This window comes from Oncorhynchus clarkii, chromosome 18 (genome assembly GCF_045791955.1).
Source record: "Oncorhynchus clarkii lewisi isolate Uvic-CL-2024 chromosome 18, UVic_Ocla_1.0, whole genome shotgun sequence".
Classification (NCBI taxonomy): domain Eukaryota; kingdom Metazoa; phylum Chordata; class Actinopteri; order Salmoniformes; family Salmonidae; genus Oncorhynchus; species Oncorhynchus clarkii.
This window is the reverse complement of record NC_092164.1, coordinates 19,151,448-19,170,652: the sequence shown is the minus strand read 5'-3', so window position 1 is coordinate 19,170,652 and position 19,205 is coordinate 19,151,448. Positions and strand designations below refer to the sequence as shown.

Below are 19,205 nucleotides of genomic sequence, written 5' to 3'. Positions count from 1 at the left end.
TCAATTATGTGCATAGTCGAGCATCTTTTCGTGACAAAATATCTTGTTTAAAACGGGAACGTTTTTCATCCAAAAATGAAATACTGCCCCCAGAGGTTCAAGAGGTTAATTTCAAAGTTGCTTGCCAGGCAGGCTGGTCGTCCATTCTATTGGCATGGTTTCCCACCAAGCGAACTGGTCGTCCACTTTAGGCTAAAAAAGTTGCTAAGCAAGCTGGCTACTTCTCCTTTGCTAGCTAGCCAACTAAAGTTTGTTTTACCTTGATTTATCTTGTAATTCCTTTGGATATATCCATTATATTGAGTGTCCTCTGGACACGTTCATTCTCAATGGCACGGTGGAGATCGTAAAAACACCCCAGTAATATTGTTGCACAGGTCGGAGAGGCAGGCAGCAAGGTTTAGACCAGAGGATTTCAAAGTGTGTGGTGCGCCTCCCAAAGGGGGGGGGGGGGGGGGGGGGGGGGGGGGGGAGTTTTCAGGGGAGACGTGAAAGGAAAGCCAAGTCAAACTGCATTCAGTTCTATATAATGAATAAATGTTATGGCATATTTCTAGCTACAATCGCGGGGAAAACACATATTTTAGCTTTCCAGTGCTACCACGTTTATTTTTCAACTTCTAAAATTGCGAGCATGGCATTGTTTTAAAAATGCAAATACAACCGGAGTTTGTAGCATGGGGTTGTGGTCAGTTTGATTAAATGTTTGCTATGTTGCGTGAAGGTTTGTTCTGAACGACACATTTCCCCAAAACGTTCTTTAACGATCTTGAACAGACTTCAAGGTATGTTTGCTCCCCTTTGGTGGGTGTGACAAGGTGTGACCTGATCCATATGGGTGTGACCATTTGAAGTAGCAAAACTCATGCAGCACACACATACATAACCCCTCTAGGCCACCATAATCACACGGATCTTCAACTGGTCATTCAGAACAGCACTGCCGTTCAGGACAGAATCTCGGATTCAACTGTACAGATGGCAGCGTAAATGGCGTTGTGTGGGCGAGCGGTTTGCCGATGTCACCTTGTGAAAAGAGTGCCCCATATTTATATATAAGTCAGTTGCAAGTTAATTAAATTGTGTCGAGCATGATTAAGGCTAAGCCCACATGTGGGAGCTGAAGATTAATGCTTTAAATCAGAACAGTGTCCAAAATTCATAATTTCACGCTCATTAAGCAGGGGGGGGGGGGGGGGGGGGGGGGTTCTTGAGGGTCTCTGAAGGGAGGCCCACTGTCTCTAACTTTCAAAATGTCTGGTTTAGAAGAAAAAAAACGAATCAGATGCTAAAAGCATGGGGAAATGTCTAGATGCTTTTTTCCAGGGGAAATGAAGTTCATGAATTGCTTGGCTGGGTTGTAGGACAGTGGATGTACATTGATAATTCAAACTGTTTTTTTATTTAGCCAGGCAAGTCAGTTAAGAACAATGACGGCCTAACCCTAACACGGACGACACTGGACCAATTGTGCGCCGCCCTATGGGACTCCCAATCGTGGCCGGTTGTGATACAGCCTGGAATCAAACCAGTGTCTGTAGTGACAACTCTGAGACTGAGACTCAGGAGCCCTGTTAACAGGCATTACCCAGGGACTGTCATTAATAACTCCCTGCTATCAACCAATCAGCATCCAGGATACAAACAACATGGTTTATAACAATATATTGTTCTTCACAAATGTGTACTGAAACAGCAAAGATGTATTGAGAGAGAGGAAAGAGTTTGAAATTGGGAGAAAGACTATAAAAACAATATTCTATGTACTAGACTGGTTATTTTCCACAGCCGCCGCATTCCTGCATAAATGAATACCAATTGGGTTGTGAAGCCTCCTCTGCTTAGAAGCATCCAGACATGTGGCTGATGCTCCTAATCAGTGTCCCTATACTCCAGAATAAATAAGTCCATACCAGTTTAATTTAACCAAACACACTTTCATCCTTTCCCTTTCCTTTGTACATGCAATATGAATGAAACAAGCTTCCCTCTGTTAGGCCGGGCTAGAAATATTTGGTGTGCACTATATAGGGAATAGGTTGCAATTTGGATGCAGCCATGTTTGTTGCCCAGTAATCCTTCCTTGTTGATTTCTCTTCACCATTTGGTGACATATTGTATACATTCTCCTTATAATGTATTATATAATATCCTTCTGTATACACCGCATGTATTAAAGGGGGAGTTGAGTGTATGCACAGTCTGCAGATGGCTTGTGATCATTAAACACAGCTCATTGCAGTCTAGAGCTGGGGAAGCAGCAGCTGCTGGGAGCAGGGCTGGATCCTGATAACCCACATCCAGGAGAGATGCCTGGAGAGGGGGAGAGAATGGTGGACTGAGACCCCCCCCCCCCCACCCCTTTCCACACTCACTGTATGCTAGGTGAATCAGAATGACGTATGGGTATGGATTGCTGGGTGGGTGGATGGACGGAAGTGTTTGCGCGTGTGCACATGCGAGTCCAAGTGCTCTCGTGTGTGTTTGCATGTTTATGGATGTGTGCATGTTTGCACTGTTTGTGTGTTGGTCCATTGGTGTGCTTATGTTCCATCTGTGCACTACTCATCCTCTATCCCCTCCTCGCCAATCAGCTTCATGAACACATGTAAATGTTTCTCTCTGGCTCTGGCAGCTACCAGAGGATAACTGCTCCGTAGCCGGCTGACATTTTGACATGTTAGCTGTTGACATGCTTATTTACTCATCTCTCCAGGATTCCGATGAGATGGGCAGATAATTCAACACCTATCAGACCTAGCCAGTTTACCTGGGCTTAATTAGCAGTTGGGACCATAGATATTTTACGAGGGTGGATTGGAATAACAACGTTTTTTGTTTTGCCAGCTCCGTGGCTTGACAGCTGTTGTTTTCTCAGCGTCTTTTTTTTTGTGCCCTACCTCTGTTTTGCTCCTGTCCATCTGGTGTGTCTGTGTCAGAGCTGATGTGTGTGCTCGGGCTCAGTGAGTCAGACCCACGGAGCCGATTGTCTCTATCATTCTCTCTCTCCCCCTATCTGCATTCTCACGCACGCGTTCAGTTTTTTTTCTGACCACCACCTGCCAACCGCCACTATGCAATTTCCTGAAGAAATATGATTCAGCCAATTGTGCCGTGAAGAAAGGGAATCATGGGAAAACAAACAAGTGACCGTTGCCATTCTGCCGCGCTAACAAGGAGGCTGAGAATAATAACCGCTAGTCAGTAATGATAATATAGATGAACGGGTGTCAGGCTGCTCGTGAAAAGATGAGCAATTAGGGTGACTTGTCGACTCGTGAAACAATAACCAACAGTTGTTCCTAGTGTGTGTAAACACCATTGTGAGTTTGACAGCTATGCCATTGCTTTATTCATGTGCAGAAATATCTGATTTTTCTTGCTTAGCTAGAGACAGATAGAGAAAGACATCATCTCATTTGGCTACGTGGGTTTATGTGTGTGTAATGGTGCCCCGTGTGAGGATGATTATTTACATCTGTGTGGGAGGGCAGATACATTGTATTCATCCAGTTCACGTGTCATAATTGACATTTTATAAAGCATCAACCTCAGTGGGTTAAATGGTCCAAAAGGTAGGAGAATACGACTACACTAGTTATTGACTGGTTTGTTTTGAAAATAAGCATAATTACCATATCAGTCCGGAGGGCATAGCTTCCATTCACACTGCCGTTCAAAGACTCGTCTTTTATAGTGTGTGTGCTGTTTGTATCTAGAGAGGGAAAAAAAGAAAGAGTGTGTCTAATTAGAATGAGTAATACTCCATCTTGTATGTCGACGCGCAAATGCATTCATTTTTTGTTCTCACATAATGCCTGCTGTTCGTATCGAGCTCGGGGCGTTTTCGCTTTTGTCTGGTGGTTTCAGAGAGCTTCTAAGCAACAACAGAGCTTTCACTGAAGACCTCTTCTCTCTCTGTCTCGTTTGTTTTGGTCTGTGACGACCGAATGGAAGGCGAAGTGCCTCGCTGTAGTCCCTAGGAGCCTAGTTGCTTCTATTGTATCCTTGAGCTCTCACTCAAAACGGTTAAAAGCTCAAATAATTCTATCGAACCCACTACATTGAACCTCTTCTATCCCCTTTTTATAATCACATTGTGAGAGAATCAACAAGAAAATTGTTGGGGTTCTGCCTGTATTTCAATGTGTATCTGATTACCATCTGAGCGGGCACATTTCAAAGAGGACATAGGGGAAACGAAACTACCTCAATGGGCTATTTAAAATCGCATCTACAGGATATTTTCATAACAGGCGTGGCGGGGAAGTGGTAGTCATGAATTACAGACAGTCACAGTAGTAGAGAGGTGCTCAAGAAGCAACAGGTCCGGTGATGAGTCCGTCTGCTCTCTTGCTCTATCTCTCTCTCTCTCCTTGGCACGGCTGTGATTCTGTCATGGTGACAGTTCATGGCAGCATCCGGACGCGAGTAAGTGACCAAGAGTGGACACGTAATTCACCTAGAGAGCTGCTTCCTGCCTACCACATTCTGTCTCATCATTTGGATAGTGACTCAGTAGGCTACCAGTAATTCGGAGCTCACACCTTGCAGTGTAACCTTCACTCCCTTGTGTCCGTAGCTGTTGCTACCGTGCAAAACACTTCCTGTATGTGTGCGAGGAGGCACAAGGCAGGTTGTTATGACTGTACCTTTAATACAGATTATTCCTTTCCTTTTCCTCTGGCCTTTCCTTTCCTCCGTTCACCTTTAAGTGCTAGCGTGCTGTGCTAGAGAAAGCGGAGGTGTGAATTCAACTATTTTCTTGAGAAAGTAACCCAGCAACCTACGCACATTCCATTATACGAGGTCTCTTCCTCCCTCACTGTCCCTCTCTCCCTCTCTCCTTCCTTTCTCTCTATACATGTCTCTCTCATTCTCCTCTCCTTATGTTGTCTCATTGTGCTGATAATGTTCACAGTATTGACAAATTTCACCTCAGATGACCTACCCGTTTTACCATAGAGCCGAGATATATCCAGCACGTGATTTAACTTTTCAATTTTCGTCTCAGATTGTTTGGCAAAGTGTTTTAGGGAAAGAAAGTATTTATTCCCCTAGGGTTTAGCGTGCGCTGTGTATACACTTAGCTTATGTTTAAAAATGAAACCCAAAGTCTTTCCTGATTAGTAGGTCATTGCTTTTAGTTAAAATGCCCAGTCAGAGGGGAAACAGTTGTAAGTTACTGTGCCAGCTGTAATGCTCTGTTGAGAAGAAGGCCTTGTGCAGGTCTCTAATGGCTCTGGGGAAGTGAAGAGAGATGACTTTGGCTTACTCTGACCTCCTCTCCATTCTGAGGTTCCCTCTATAACTATTATTCCTGCCTGAGGGGACAGTTTCTGTCACCCAACCATTTCGGCGTCTTAAAAAAGGATTTGGGATTTCGGGAATTATAGGTAAAGATAATGGTGGACAGTCACGGCAAATGTTACGCCAGGGTGGAAGAAATACACCCTATTTCTAAACTTACCTGGAATAATTCCTAACATAATGAATAAAAAGTATGTTTATATTAATTTTTTTTACACTTTGTTGCTGCATAATATTTCCCTTAATAAGAAACCATGATTCATTCAAATGTGTGTTTTTGCCTTGTCACAATATTGTTACCACAGGGGCATTGTTCCACACAGACAATTCATCATGCAAAATATGGTTATAATTTAGGTTATTAAAACCAATTTGTGCATTTAATTCTCAAAGTGCATTCATTTACATATTTAACCAGGTTAAGGTGACTCCTGCCACCGCATAATACAATTGATTGATCAAGGTCTGAAAGCATGTTTTCATAGCAAGACTCCATTACTGCAACACGTAATTTTCTCATCAGCCCGCTACTGTTCCACTGGCTTTGACAAGGGGAGAACTTAACATTCAATGTTGTTTACCCTCTCCCTCCATTAACATCTATAGCAGCCTGCAGTGATGAGGTCTGTGCACTCCAATCAACTCTCACTGTTCAGCTCACACTCTGCTGTTACTCATATAATTCATGTTTATCATAATTATGTCATGTCCAATCACAGGGATGCAGAGGGTTGCTTATAAGAAATCCCGCTATGCCCTCCGACGAACCATCAAACAAGCAAAGCGTCAATACATGACTAAGATCGAATCGTACTACACCGACTCCAACGCTCGTCGGATGTGGCAGGGTTTGCAAACTATTAGTGTCATGACGTTGCCCTATTGGGTGAGGTTTATGACCCCCCCCCCCATAAATACCTTTCCCCCTTTTCTCTCCTTTCTACAGAATGGACTCTTGGAAAGCCCTGTGTTACCACAGAGAGAGTATGGTAACATCAAAAGTTTGGGGAATGGAACAATATTTCCCTTTCTCAACCAGTTGAAAGTGTCCGTTGGTACTAGTGTCCGTTGGAAGTGTCCATTGGAATATGATGTCAGATCAGTTGTTGTCTGGGACATTCTATCTGATGATAGGATGACATAAATTGTATTTTGGAAAATCCACACATTCTAGTTCAGATTCACATGGAATTGTTGTGCAATTTAAATGTTTAAATATGAAACTATTTGTGAGAAGATTTTAGCTTCTAAATGAGAGAATTGTTTTCATAAGTAAACTTATGCTCACTCAGTGGCCATGCCCAAGTGAACAGACATTGGTTGGATAGGGATGAAACACGCCCTTCTCTTCCCCAGTACAAAAGCCCCCGTGACCCAATTCACGTTAAACTAAGCAAACCCCAGCGTGAGCTGTGGTTGCGAATGGTTGAACGACTACTCTATCTAACGAAATTTACATGAGACCAGATCACGTGGAGGTGACGATCACCACGCTGGAATGGTGAATTTTGACTAGACCATCCAGAATACAGCACGAGCTGATTATGGCAACTTGGTATGAACTTTGAACTATTATTCACTATAGAAGAAGAGATACATCGAATTATCAGCTGCAGTTGTAAACGTACGTGGCCTAGGAAAGGACAGACAATCTCCTAAGAACGACAGCGTACTTCAATGTATCCGCTCTACAACACTACGACCAGAAAGATTATACAAAGGACAATTTCATCTCTGGGCAAACCAATCTTCGACCCATCTATCGAAGTGCAGCTCAGAGTAAATATTGCATTTTCCTTTTCCGAATGGGCGGTTATTAGAATCCATAAGATTCTGTATTTACGGTAGCATAGCTTCTCCAGGTCTGATAGAGACCCAATCCCTTTGTCCCTCAGTCTTCCTGCTCTTTCATTCAAACCCAACCCCCTTCCTTTGTGTAACCAGCCGTAATATCGGGTTAGCCCACTAGGGGCTTTTCATGACAGGCTGGTCATGGCCCACATCAACACCATTGTCCCAGAAACCCTAGACCCACTCCAATTTGCATACCACCCCAACAGATCCACAGATGATGCAATCTCTACTGCACTCCACACTGCCCTTTCCCACCTGGACAAAAGGAACACCTATGTGAGAATGCTATTAATTGACTACAGCTCAGTGTTTAACACCGTAGTGCCCTCAAAGCTCATCACTAATCTAAGGACCCTGGGACTAAACACCTCCCTCTGCAACTGGATCCTGGACTTCCTGACGGGCTGGCCCCAGGTAGTAAGGGTAGGTAACAATATATCCGCAACGCTGATACTCAACACGGGGGCCCCTCAGGGGGGCGTGCTCAGTCCCCTCCTTTATTCCCTGTTCACTCATGACTGCATGGTCAGGCATGACTCCAACACCATCATTAAGTTTGCTGGTGACACAACAGTAGTAGGCCTGATTACCGACAATGATGAGACAGCATATAGGGAGGAGGTCAGAGATCTGGCTGTGTGGTGCCAGGACAGCATCCTCTCCCTCAACATGATCAAGACAAAGGTGATGATTGTGGACTACAGGAAAAGGAGGACAGAGCACGCCTCCATTCTCATCGACGGGGCTGTAGTAGAGCAGGTTGAGAGCTTCAAGTTCCATGGTGTCCACATCAACAACTATCATGGTCCAAGCACACCAAGACCGTCATGAAGAGGGCACGACAAAACCTATTCCCCCTCAGGAGACTGAAAAGATTTGGTATGGGTCCTCAGATCCTCAAAAGGTTCTACAGCTGCACCATCGAGAGCATGGTTGCATCACTGCCTGGAACTGCAAGTGCTCAGCCTCCAACTGCAAGACACTACAGAGGGTTGTGCTTCCTGCAATCCAGGACTTCTATACCAGGCAGTGTCAGAGGAAGGCCTAAAAATGGTCAAAGACTCCAGCCACCCTAGTCATAGACTGTTCTCTCTGTTACTGCATGGCAAGGCATGGCAACGGGTACCGGAGCACCAAGTCTAGATCCAACTGGCTTCTCAACAGCTTCTACCCCCAAGCCATAACAGCTAATCTAATGGCTACCCAGACTATTTGCATTGCCCTCTTTTACGCTGCTGCTATTCTCTGTTTATTATCTGTGCATAGTCACTTTAACTCTACCTACATGTAAATATTACCTCAATTACCTCGACTAACCGGTGCCCCCGCACATTGACTCTGTACCAGTACACCCTGTATATTGCCTCGCTATTGTTACTTTACTGCTGCTCTTTAATTATTTGGTACTTTTATTTCTTATGTTTTTACTTATCTATTTTTTACTTAACACTTATTTTTCATAAAACTGCATTTTTTTTTAAGGGCTTGTAAGTTAGCATTTCACTGTAAGGTTGTATTCGGCGCATGTGACAAATACAATTTGATTTGATTTGTTCTTCTCCAATAGAGAAGCAGGAGACTGATATGTTTGTCCAAATGAGAAGCAGGAGACTGGGATGTGGGTCCAATAGAGAAGCAGGAGACTGGGATGCGAGTCCAATAGAGAAGCAGGAGACTGGGATGCGAGTCCAATAGAGAAGCAGGAGACTGGGATGTGAGTTCAATAGAGAAGCAGGAGACTGAGATGTGGGTCCAATAGAGAAGTGAAGAGAATGAAAAGGGCTTTGACTAACAGCAGTGAGAGGTTTGTCATGAGGAGCAGGAGAACAGAGGTAATGAGAAGTGTCAGTCTCATCAGACATATAAACAGTAAATGAGCCAGTCTAGCCAGAGGAAAGAAGACGTTGATTGAAATGGCCTGATGTGAGGAGGAATTGATCTCACATCAAAACACATCAGTCAAAACACGAGAGAGGAATGATTCTCCATCCTTCATTGTACTTCCCAATCTGAACAGATGCCACCATTTTGGGTGTCTTGTAAACAATGTATGAAGAACCCCATACAAACACTATGGGGTTCCACAATGTCCCTTTAGCTGAGCAAGCCATTCCCATCCTTCATACCAGTCTCTCACACACTCGCGCAATTGCAGCACCGTACAGTAATTGAGACAATTGGCTGTGCTGAGGAAGGAAGGTCCCCTCACCATCAACTAATGGCTCCACTTTGACGGAGGGAATAGCCAGCTCCGATTAGTAAGAAGAGCACTCTCGGTGGACTGGCCACATGACGTGCAAGGCGTTAGGTCTGGGAGAGGATGAAGGGAGCCCGGGTATACGGACAGTCAGCAATGGTGTCCATGGCAGGATGAGGTGCAAGTGGTGAGGAGAGAAGCAGACAGACATGCCACGCTTCAGAGTCCTGACAGAGAGAGAGACTTGCTTTGGCAATGTAAACATATGTGTCCCATGCCAATAAAGCCCTTTGAATGTATTTGATAGGGGGAGAGGCAGAGAGATAGAGAGAGAGGGTAAGAAAAGGAGCGGCAGAAAGAACGAGTAAGAGGGGAGGAGAGGAGAGAGGAGGTGTAAGAGACTTAGAAAGAGGGTGGGGTGTTGGGATGCTTCGGGAAGATCAAAGGAAATCACATCAATGGAAGGTTGTCTCTTCTTCGGCTGCGATGCACTGCAATGCCAATAGAGAGTGAGGGCCGAATTTCTGTAGACATCAAGATAGACGAAGTCTTCTCATTTAGCTAGCTAAAACCGTTTCTCTTCATTTTTCTCTTTAGTCCTTAGCATAATCATATTATTTATCATTATCATTATTAGTGGGGCAGCAGGTAGCCTGTGGTTAGAGTGGTTAGAGCGTTGGGCCAGTAACCGAAAGGTTGCTGGATTGAATCCCCGAGCTGACAAGGTAAAAATCTGTCGTTCTGCCCCTGAACAAGGCAGTTAACCCACTGTTCCTCGGTAGGCCGTCATTGTAAATAAGAATTTGTTCTTAACTGACTTGCCTAGTTAAGCAGTGATTCATTTTTATTTATCATACAGTTGACTGAGCAGATTCATTCCTCAAGACCGACTGATCATTATTCTGCTTTTCAACCAGCCTACACACCCTCTGGCTATTTGCTGCGGATTGTAACCTGCCGGTGGGGATAAGAAGTGGCCCTGGTGCACACACTTCCATGTTAAACGATGCCTCGATAGCGACTTCCCTCATTACACATGATGACAATCAACCAGAAGGTTACTGAGGGAATCTAGACCAGCCTGACCTATTTTACTATGGAGCGCAGATGCTCTTTTGTCATACTGGGAAGAAGGAGAGGAGAGTGGAGGGGAGGAAATGAGGGGAGATGGGAGAAGAGGAGAGGAAAGGAACGTTGACTTCCAGTGTAGTCCTTCAAATCGTTTGTAGAAAATATGTATATTTTATCTTTATCTTTGTTCAATTGTATTCTTGATACAATAAAATAATGCCACGGAATTCTAAGCAAATCTTGTCTGCTAAATGAACTAGTGTAGCCCACAGCCATATGGCATAGCCACATCAGGACCTAACATAAGGACAACTCAGAGTATGTCATTCTGTTCTTCTGAAATGGACAACATTTCCTTCATATCATGCTTCTTTAGACCTGTCTAAAATAAATAATGGATTTATTGTGAAGGTGTAGACTATATTACATGGATTTATTGTGAAGCTGTAGGCTATATTATATTGATTTATTACACTTTTTAAAATGGCTTGTAGGCTGTGTGGAAACCAGGAGATGCTAAATGTGTTTATGTTAATTAACGGTCAATTACCGTGAGACCGATTTAGTTATTTGCTTGACAATCACCGGCTGACAAGATTTCGTGACCACCACAGCCCTAGGTACAGTGGCTTGCGAAAGTATTCACCCCCCTTGGCATTATTCCAATTGTTTTGCCTTACAAACTGGAATTAAAATTGATTTTTTGGGGGAGGTTTGTATCATTTGATTTACACAACATGCCTACCACTTTGAAGATTATTGGGAAACAAACAAGAAAGAAGACAAAAAAAACTGAAAGCTTGAGCGTGAATAACGATTCACCCCTCCCCAAAGTCAACATTTTGTAATACCACCTTATGCAGCAATTACAGCTGCAAGTCTCTTGGGGTATATCTCCATAAGCTTGGCACATCTAGCCACTGATTTTTGTCCATTCTTCATGGCAAAACTGCTCCAGCTCCTTCAAGTTGGATGGGTTCTGCTGCTGTACAGCAATCTTTACGTAATACCACAGATTCTCAATTGGATTGAGGTCTGGGCTTTGACTATTCCAAGATATTTAAATGTTTCGCCTTAAACCACTCGAGCGTTGCTTTAGCAGTATGCTTAGGGTCATTGTTCTGCTGGAAGGTGAACCTCCATCCCAGCTTAAAATCTCTGGAGGTCAAGCAGGTTTCCCTCAAGAATTTTCCTGTTTTTAGCAACATCCATCATTCCTTCAATTCTGACCAGTTTCCCAGTTCCTGCCTCTGAAAAACATCCCCACAGTATGATGCTGCCACCACCATGCTTCACTGGGACGGGAATGATGTTCTCGGTGTGACGAGAGGTGTTGGGTTTGCGCCAGACATAGCGTTTTCCTTGATGGCCAAAAAGCGCCATTTTAGTCTCATCTGACCAGAGTACATTCTTCCATATGTTTGGGGAGTCTCCCAAATGCTTTTTGGCGAACACCAAACAAGTTCTTTTTTTTTTAAGCAATGGCTTTTTTTGGCCACTCTTCCATAAAGCCCAGCTCTGTGGAGTGTATGGCTTAAAATGGTCCTATGGACAGATACTCCAATCTCCGCTGTGGAGCTTTGCAGCTCCTTCAGGGTTATCTTTGGTCTCTTTGTTGCCTCTCTGATGAATGCCCTCCTTGCCTGGTCCGTGAGTTTTGGTGGGCAGCCCTCTCTTGGCAGGTTTGTTGTAGTGCCATATTCTTTCCATTTTTTAATAATGGATTTAATGGTGCTCCGTGGGATCTTCAACGTTTCTGATATTTTTTTATAACCCAATCTTGAGCTGTACTTCTCCACAACTTTGTCCCTGACCTGTTTGGAGAGCTCCTTGGTCTTCATGTTGCCCCTTGCTTAGTGTTGCAGACTCTGGGGCCTTTCAGAACAGGTGTATATTACTGAGATCATGTAACAGATCATGTGACCCTGAGATTGCACACAGGTGGACTTTATTTAACTAATTATGTGACTTCTGAAGGTAATTGGTTGCACCAGATCTTATTTAGGGGCTTCATAGCAAAGGGAGTGAATACATATGCGCACACCCTCACACACGCTCGCTATCCATTTCCAAGCAGCCGAGCCGCTGACACTTTGAATTCGGAACGCGCCCTTCAGCCGCACACTTCTCCACGGTAATTAGGATCGGAGAGAGCAGGAGTGTCAATGGAAAAGTTTAAAGTGAAGACGGCGGGTTTGACTGATGCTTCTAATGCCCTTCGGTCACCAAGGCCGTGTTCTTACAATGGCGTTTGAGGGGGGAATGATGAGGGGTGGTTGAAGGGGAGGATGGAGGGGGGTATCATTAATCGACAGGTGACGCCACACAATCTGACACAACGCCGTTCTTTTTCCATCAACAGGAAGTCATAACTCATCTATACCAGAGCCGTCCATGACTTTTGGTGGTTCATCTTTGACGGACAAGGATATATAAAGTCGTTAATCGCTGTCACAACTATCTCGCTGTTACCATAGTCATTAAGATGGATAGACGTGATTGGCAGTACTTGATTTGATATGGTTCATAATAATACAGTAAGATTGATGTGTGGAATGAACCTAATGTTTTGTTCACATAATAGGCTACGATTGATGTAATGTGCCATGACAACGGAAGAGGATGGTTACACCGCGGATGCTTTAACAGTATTTAAATGAATTGATTGATTCAGGGACGGTAACTTTATTTTGTTAAGCGGGAAGCATATTTCAGCTAATTAACACCGGAATGGCTAATTGATCCATGATCTGCCCTGTATGCTCTCAGGTCTTACACAGATAGTCAGGTATTTTAGATATACTGTAATAACCATAGCTGCTGTTGGAAAAGTGCTGATATATTTTACAGTGATTTTACATTGTCAAAAGTATAATGTTCTCTGGTAGCTAAGATGCTGTTACAGAGGTGGAACCACAGGTCCCAGAGGGGCATTTTTCTTTCAGACTCTATAGCTATGACAGTGATTAAATCAGTTGTGGGGTATAATGGGACAAAAAAAAATGTTATCAGGTCACATGGTTTTAAAAAAGAATCCTGGAAAAACGTCCTTGTCTTGACAAACGTCATTGACGTTTGTCAACGTTTGATTGGACAATAGAACTCAATAGTGTAGGCCTATGCAACCATGCAGGGCTTTGCACCTATGCAGGGCTCCCGAGTGGTGCAGCGGTCTAAGGCACTGCATCTCAGTGCACGAGGAGTCAATACAGTGCCTGGTTTGATTCCAGGCTGTATCACATCCGGCTATGATTGGGAGTCCCATAGGGCAGCGCACAATTGGCCCAGTGTCGTCCGGGTTTGACCGGGGTAAGCCATCATTGTAAATAAGAATTTGTTCTTAACTGACTTGCCTAGTTAAATAAAGGTTCATTTTAAACAATAAAAATACATTTAAAAACTGTATGTCTAATAAAAAAATGACTGACATTCTACAGAATGTCACCACCAAGTTTGAATATAAACCAAATTTGATCACATACTGTACACATTTTCTCCTAACACAAATGAATGGATTATATATACATAACATTACCACTTTATTTAACCTGGCCAGATGGACAGGGTGCATAGGCTGTATGCAGCTTCTGTTATTAGTAGCCCAGTCATGTAACATTTATGGAAAGAGTTTTTTGCATGTGTCTGTCAGGGCCATGTGTTATCATGTTCGCTAAATAAATACTGGAGTAAAGTGGAAAGCGCACTTGAGTGTGCGTTGTGCCCGGCCCACGCGGCCCTTGATTTCCGTGAATATGATTGATCAAGCACGCACCGAACCTGCAGCACTCCGATGTGAAGGATGGAAAAATTGCGAGTTGACAAATCATGAAGCAAATCAGTCAAAAAAAAAAAACAGCACTTTGTCCCTCTTTTAATGCCTTTGTTTCAATATTTTGTTCTAAACCAAATAAGAAGTGGTGCTCCACCTGATTGAAAAGGGAAAATGTTTGCTCGCCACAAGTTTTTTTCGACGGCTCTGTGTTGTTGGTAGGTGATTAGAGGATTATTAAAGCTTAGTGTGCCTTTAATGTAATGGCAATGCTCAACATCTTGCCACATAATAATAAACTTACCAGTCAAAAGAGTCTGGCATCACAACTTATTTTACAACTGATCACAAATAAGGGTTACACTGTTAGTGCTGTCTTATTTTCCTGAAGGAGAGATCCAGTAAGGGTTATACTGTTAGTGCTGTCTTATTTTCCTGAAGGAGAGAGATCCAGTAAGGATTATAATGTTAGTGCTGTCTTATTTTCCTGAAGGAGAGAGATCCAGTAAGGGTTATACTGTTAGTGCTGTCTTATTTTCCTGAAGGAGAGATCCAGTAAGGATTATAATGTTAGTGCTGTCTTATTTTCCTGAAGGAGAGAGATCCAGTAAGGGTTATACTGTTAGTGCTGTCTAATTTTCCTGAAGGAGAGAAATCTAGTAAGGGTTATACTGTTAGTGCTGTCTAATTTTCCTGAAGGAGAGAGATCCAGTAAGGGTTATACTGTTAGTGCTGTCTAATTTTCCTGAAGGAGAGAGATCCAGTAAGGGTTATACTGTTAGTGCTGTCTAATTTTCCTGAAGGAGAGAGATCCAGTAAGGGTTATACTGTTAGTGCTGTCTTATTTTCCTGAAGGAGAGATCCAGTAAGGATTATAATGTTAGTGCTGTCTTATTTTCCTGAAGGAGAGAGATCCAGTAAGGATTATAATGTTAGTGCTGTCTTATTTTCCTGAAGGAGAGAGATCCAGTAAGGATTATAATGTTAGTGCTGTCTAATTTTCCTGAAGGAGAGAGATCCAGTAAGGGTTATACTGTTAGTGCTGTCTAATTTTCCTGAAGGAGAGAGATCCAGTAAGGGTTATACTGTTAGTGCTGTCTAATTTTCCTGAAGGAGAGAGATCCAGTAAGGGTTATACTGTTAGTGCTGTCTTATTTTCCTGAAGGAGAGAGATCCAGTAAGGGTTATACTGTTAGTGCTGTCTAATTTTCCTGAAGGAGAGAGATCCAGTAAGGGTTATACTGTTAGTGCTGTCTTATTTTCCTGAAGGAGAGAGATCCAGTAAGGATTATAATGTTAGTGCTGTCTTATTTTCCTGAAGGAGAGAGATCCAGTAAGGATTATAATGTTAGTGCTGTCTTATTTTCCTGAAGGAGAGAAATCTAGTAAGCGACTAATCTTTTTGTCAGCTAAAATAAAAGTGCCATAATTTACCTTCATTCTTTCATTTGGTGAATAATTAAGTGATACTGTGTTTCTGCTTTGCCCTCCGTAATGATGGCAATAATTCATGTTATGCTGATGAGCCCACAGAAAGAGTTGCATAATGCATTTCAAATGGCTAAATGATTACAGATTCCGATGAATGGAGTGAACTGTGAACAACGGTATGTTTTCTAACTGCGATAAATGCATTCGAGTAAATGTGAGAAAGACCTCACCTAATGTGGAATCACCCACAGAATCCAGACTAAATTGCCTGTGCCTGGTGGATGGGATGTGAAATAGATTTCAAACAGTTTAATTTATCACTATGATAAAGGGTTTTTCATAAAGTGATGAAAGATCATCGGCAGGCCACCTGTTTAAGGAGTTCCTGTTTGTGTGCATGTGTGTGTGCTTATGTATGTTTGCGGTAACATGCGTCTTTGTGCATGCTTGTGTCCCTCTTACAGTGAGTCAGCCCTGTGGATTTCTGTCTTGTGTGTACTCTGACTGCTATGGCCCCTGGGTGACAGGCATGGGTGTATAAGACATTATCAGCTGTGATTCTCAGGGGTCAAAGCCTGAGGTGACATTGCACATGCTGGAGTTGAGACAGACAGACAGACTCCCTCCTGCCACTTAAAGCCCAGTGAAGAGAGGAGTTCCTCTCTATTACCCAGAATGCATTGTTGTCTGCCAGTTGTCAGTCAGGGTTGGTGACAGGGCTGCAGTAAGTTGGGGCAACTGTCTCTCTCTCCTTGTCTGACTGTCTCTCTGTCTCTCTTTATTCAATCCCTCTCTCACTCACTCCCTCTCTCTCTCCCTTTCTATTTTTAATTGTCTCTATTCTTTACTTACCTATTCAGTATGGTTCTATGATTGACAGAGGCTGACAGGTAGATGGCAGGTTCTTGGCTTGCACTAGAAATGGCTTCGGCTAGGAAGTGGTTCAGAATGGATTACAAGACATGTTGTGGAAAAACAACATTTATTTTTTATGTTTCCAGGACACCTAAGTGCACTTTGGATTCTAAAATTACTGTACTCTCAATTACTTTCCAATTTAGAAACCCTACACAGGGTTTTAACCTTTATGAGCAAAATAGAGTCTAGCAGTAATTGCAGTAACTTTTCTCTGCTTTTATATATAGGTTGATCTGAAAACCTTTATCAAACTATTGTGTGCACATCCAGATGCTGTCATACAGGCAAGTGTTTGATTCCATTTTCTCACTGTTTTTTTCCTCATTTAAAAAAAAGGAATCCACTGCATTATGCTAATCAATTAATTAGACTATTCTATGGTTCTTTAAATACATTCATTTTCCTTCAATTTAATATCATTCACAACAGAAATGAGAACCTGGTAGTAATATATGTTTTTGAGTCTGTCAATTTGCATCAGCACTGTCAGCCATAGCAACACATTCATCAACAGAGAAAGGGGAAACTCAATTTGATATGGGAGAATTTCATTTGACCTTTTATGCAGTAAGTGGGTCTGAATGAGAACTGCTCGTACATCAATAGATTCTCAACCTTCCAGAAGTGTTTATGGTTAGTGCAGCAACAGTTCTGCAGACTACTGATCAGATGTTAGCTCTCTGCTTCTACCACATCAACATGAATTTGGCTTGAATTGTATGCAGTTTGGATGAATGAGGCCACATCTGTTCTTTCTTTGGCTACCTTGTTCATTGTTATGATTGCACAATGGAGGTAGAAAGGCTGTTCACAATATCAGGTTTTACTTGTAAAAAAAAAAAAAGCTTTTTAATTTACTTCTGTTGTCTTCCAGGAGTTGCTGAATCGCCTCTCTACTTCAGTTTGGTCCACAATTCATACACCTTGCTTGGCGAGGTAGCGGCTGTGATCCCTTACCTTTGCACAGTATCACTGTAGTCGTAAAATATAAATACTATTGTTATAATAGATCAGGCAACGTGCAACTTCGGAGTGCATTTATTCTGCGGAGTATAAAAATCTTCCCTGTGTTTCTTTCACTCTCTGTCCTATGACTCGTTATACTCTTTTTCTCTCTCATGATTCACCTCTCTTTATTTCTCTCACTTCCTCTTATCAAATATCCCTCATTCTTCTCTCTTTCTCTCTCTCTCTCTCTCATTCTAACAACTCCCTTTCTTTCTCCTCCTTTCTTATCACCACTCACCTTGCTGTCTTGTCTTCTGTTTGCAGAGATGGAGTGAAGAGGAAAGAGCCTAACGTTAAGGGCAGGACCCAGCTGTGTGAGGTAAGGAATGACTCAGTGTTTTCTATTATCAAATCCTCTCTGCTGGTTTGGCCCCTCTGTCTCTCTGTCTAATCACATCATTCATAACTGATATAAAGAACCAACATTGTATTTGACTCCCTATGCTGCCTGTACTGTACTAAAACATCTCAGTATTTGGCAGCATACAGTATAATATTGCGACAGAAGTCCCCAGAATATATATGAAAACACACAGTACAGCACTGTTATCAATCTACCTGTAATAACCTAGCTGGCTACCACCTTGACTGTTACAATGTTTCAAGGCTGTTTTTCAATCTACCTGTAGCAGCCTAGCTACTGTAGCTAATACCTTGCCAATCAAACTGTAGCAGCCTAGCCAGCTGACACCTTGTCAATCTACCTGTAGCAGTCTAGCTAGCTAACACCTTGTCAATCTACCTGTAGCAGCCTACAGTAGCTAGCTAACACCTTGCCAATCTACCTGTAACAGCCTAGCTAGCTAACACCTTGTCAATCTACCTGTAGCAGCCTACAGTAGCTAGCTAACACCTTGCCAATCTACCTGTAGCAGCCTAGCTAGCTAACACATTGCCCTATAGTGTTACAGTATGGTTGATATGTAATGTGATTGGGAGGGAAAGCTATATATAATCCTATGCTAAGCTACAAGACCTTCAGCTTTTGTTTTAGTGAATCAGTGCTTGTATCCCAAATGGCACCCTATTCCCTATATAGTGCACTACATTTGACAAGGCTCCATAGGGCTGTGGTCAAAAGTAGTGCACTATATAGGAAATAGGGTGCCAGTTGGAACAAAGATAGTGTGTTGCAGGTAGAAAGGTCATCCATGTTCCATGCTGTAGAGTAAAGCTGAGAGGTATGTTGCAGCCTCCATCATTAACCCTGGCTAACAACAGGGCAAGAGGCGCCTGCCTACCTACCTACTGCTCCAGCCCACTCACATAATTACAGCTGAACACCTTGGCGATACAAGAAGTGAATAATTCTGTCAATCTGCATACGATTGACATTTCTACCTCTAATTTGACTATTGTATGTCAATGAGGTCAGGGATAATTCCACCACCTCCACTGCTACCACTGCTACGTGCTACTGCTGTACAACTAACTGCTATACTACTTCAGTACTAATACGACTAACACTACTTATTATGATAATAATATGGCTAGAAATGATCAGAATTAGTGGTAGTCATTCTACTTACACTGAACCCTTACTGTATTTATTTATTTTGCTCTTTTGCACCCCATTATTTTTATTTCTACTTTGCACATTCTTCCACTGCAAATCTACCATTCCAGTGTTTTACTTGCTATATTGTA

The 19,205-nt window shown here is 42.7% G+C and overlaps 1 protein-coding gene across 1 annotated transcript in view; it reads left to right on the top strand.

The window, feature by feature from the left end:
* Window positions 1-19,205, top strand: part of LOC139373164 (beta-1,3-galactosyltransferase 1-like) — a 110,356-nt gene that overhangs the window by 40,456 nt on the left and 50,695 nt on the right. Inside the window, exon 2 of the mRNA XM_071113316.1 lies at window positions 17,823-17,877. The gene's annotated coding sequence lies outside the window, so the exon portion shown is untranslated. The remainder of the gene's footprint in view (window positions 1-17,822; window positions 17,878-19,205) is intronic.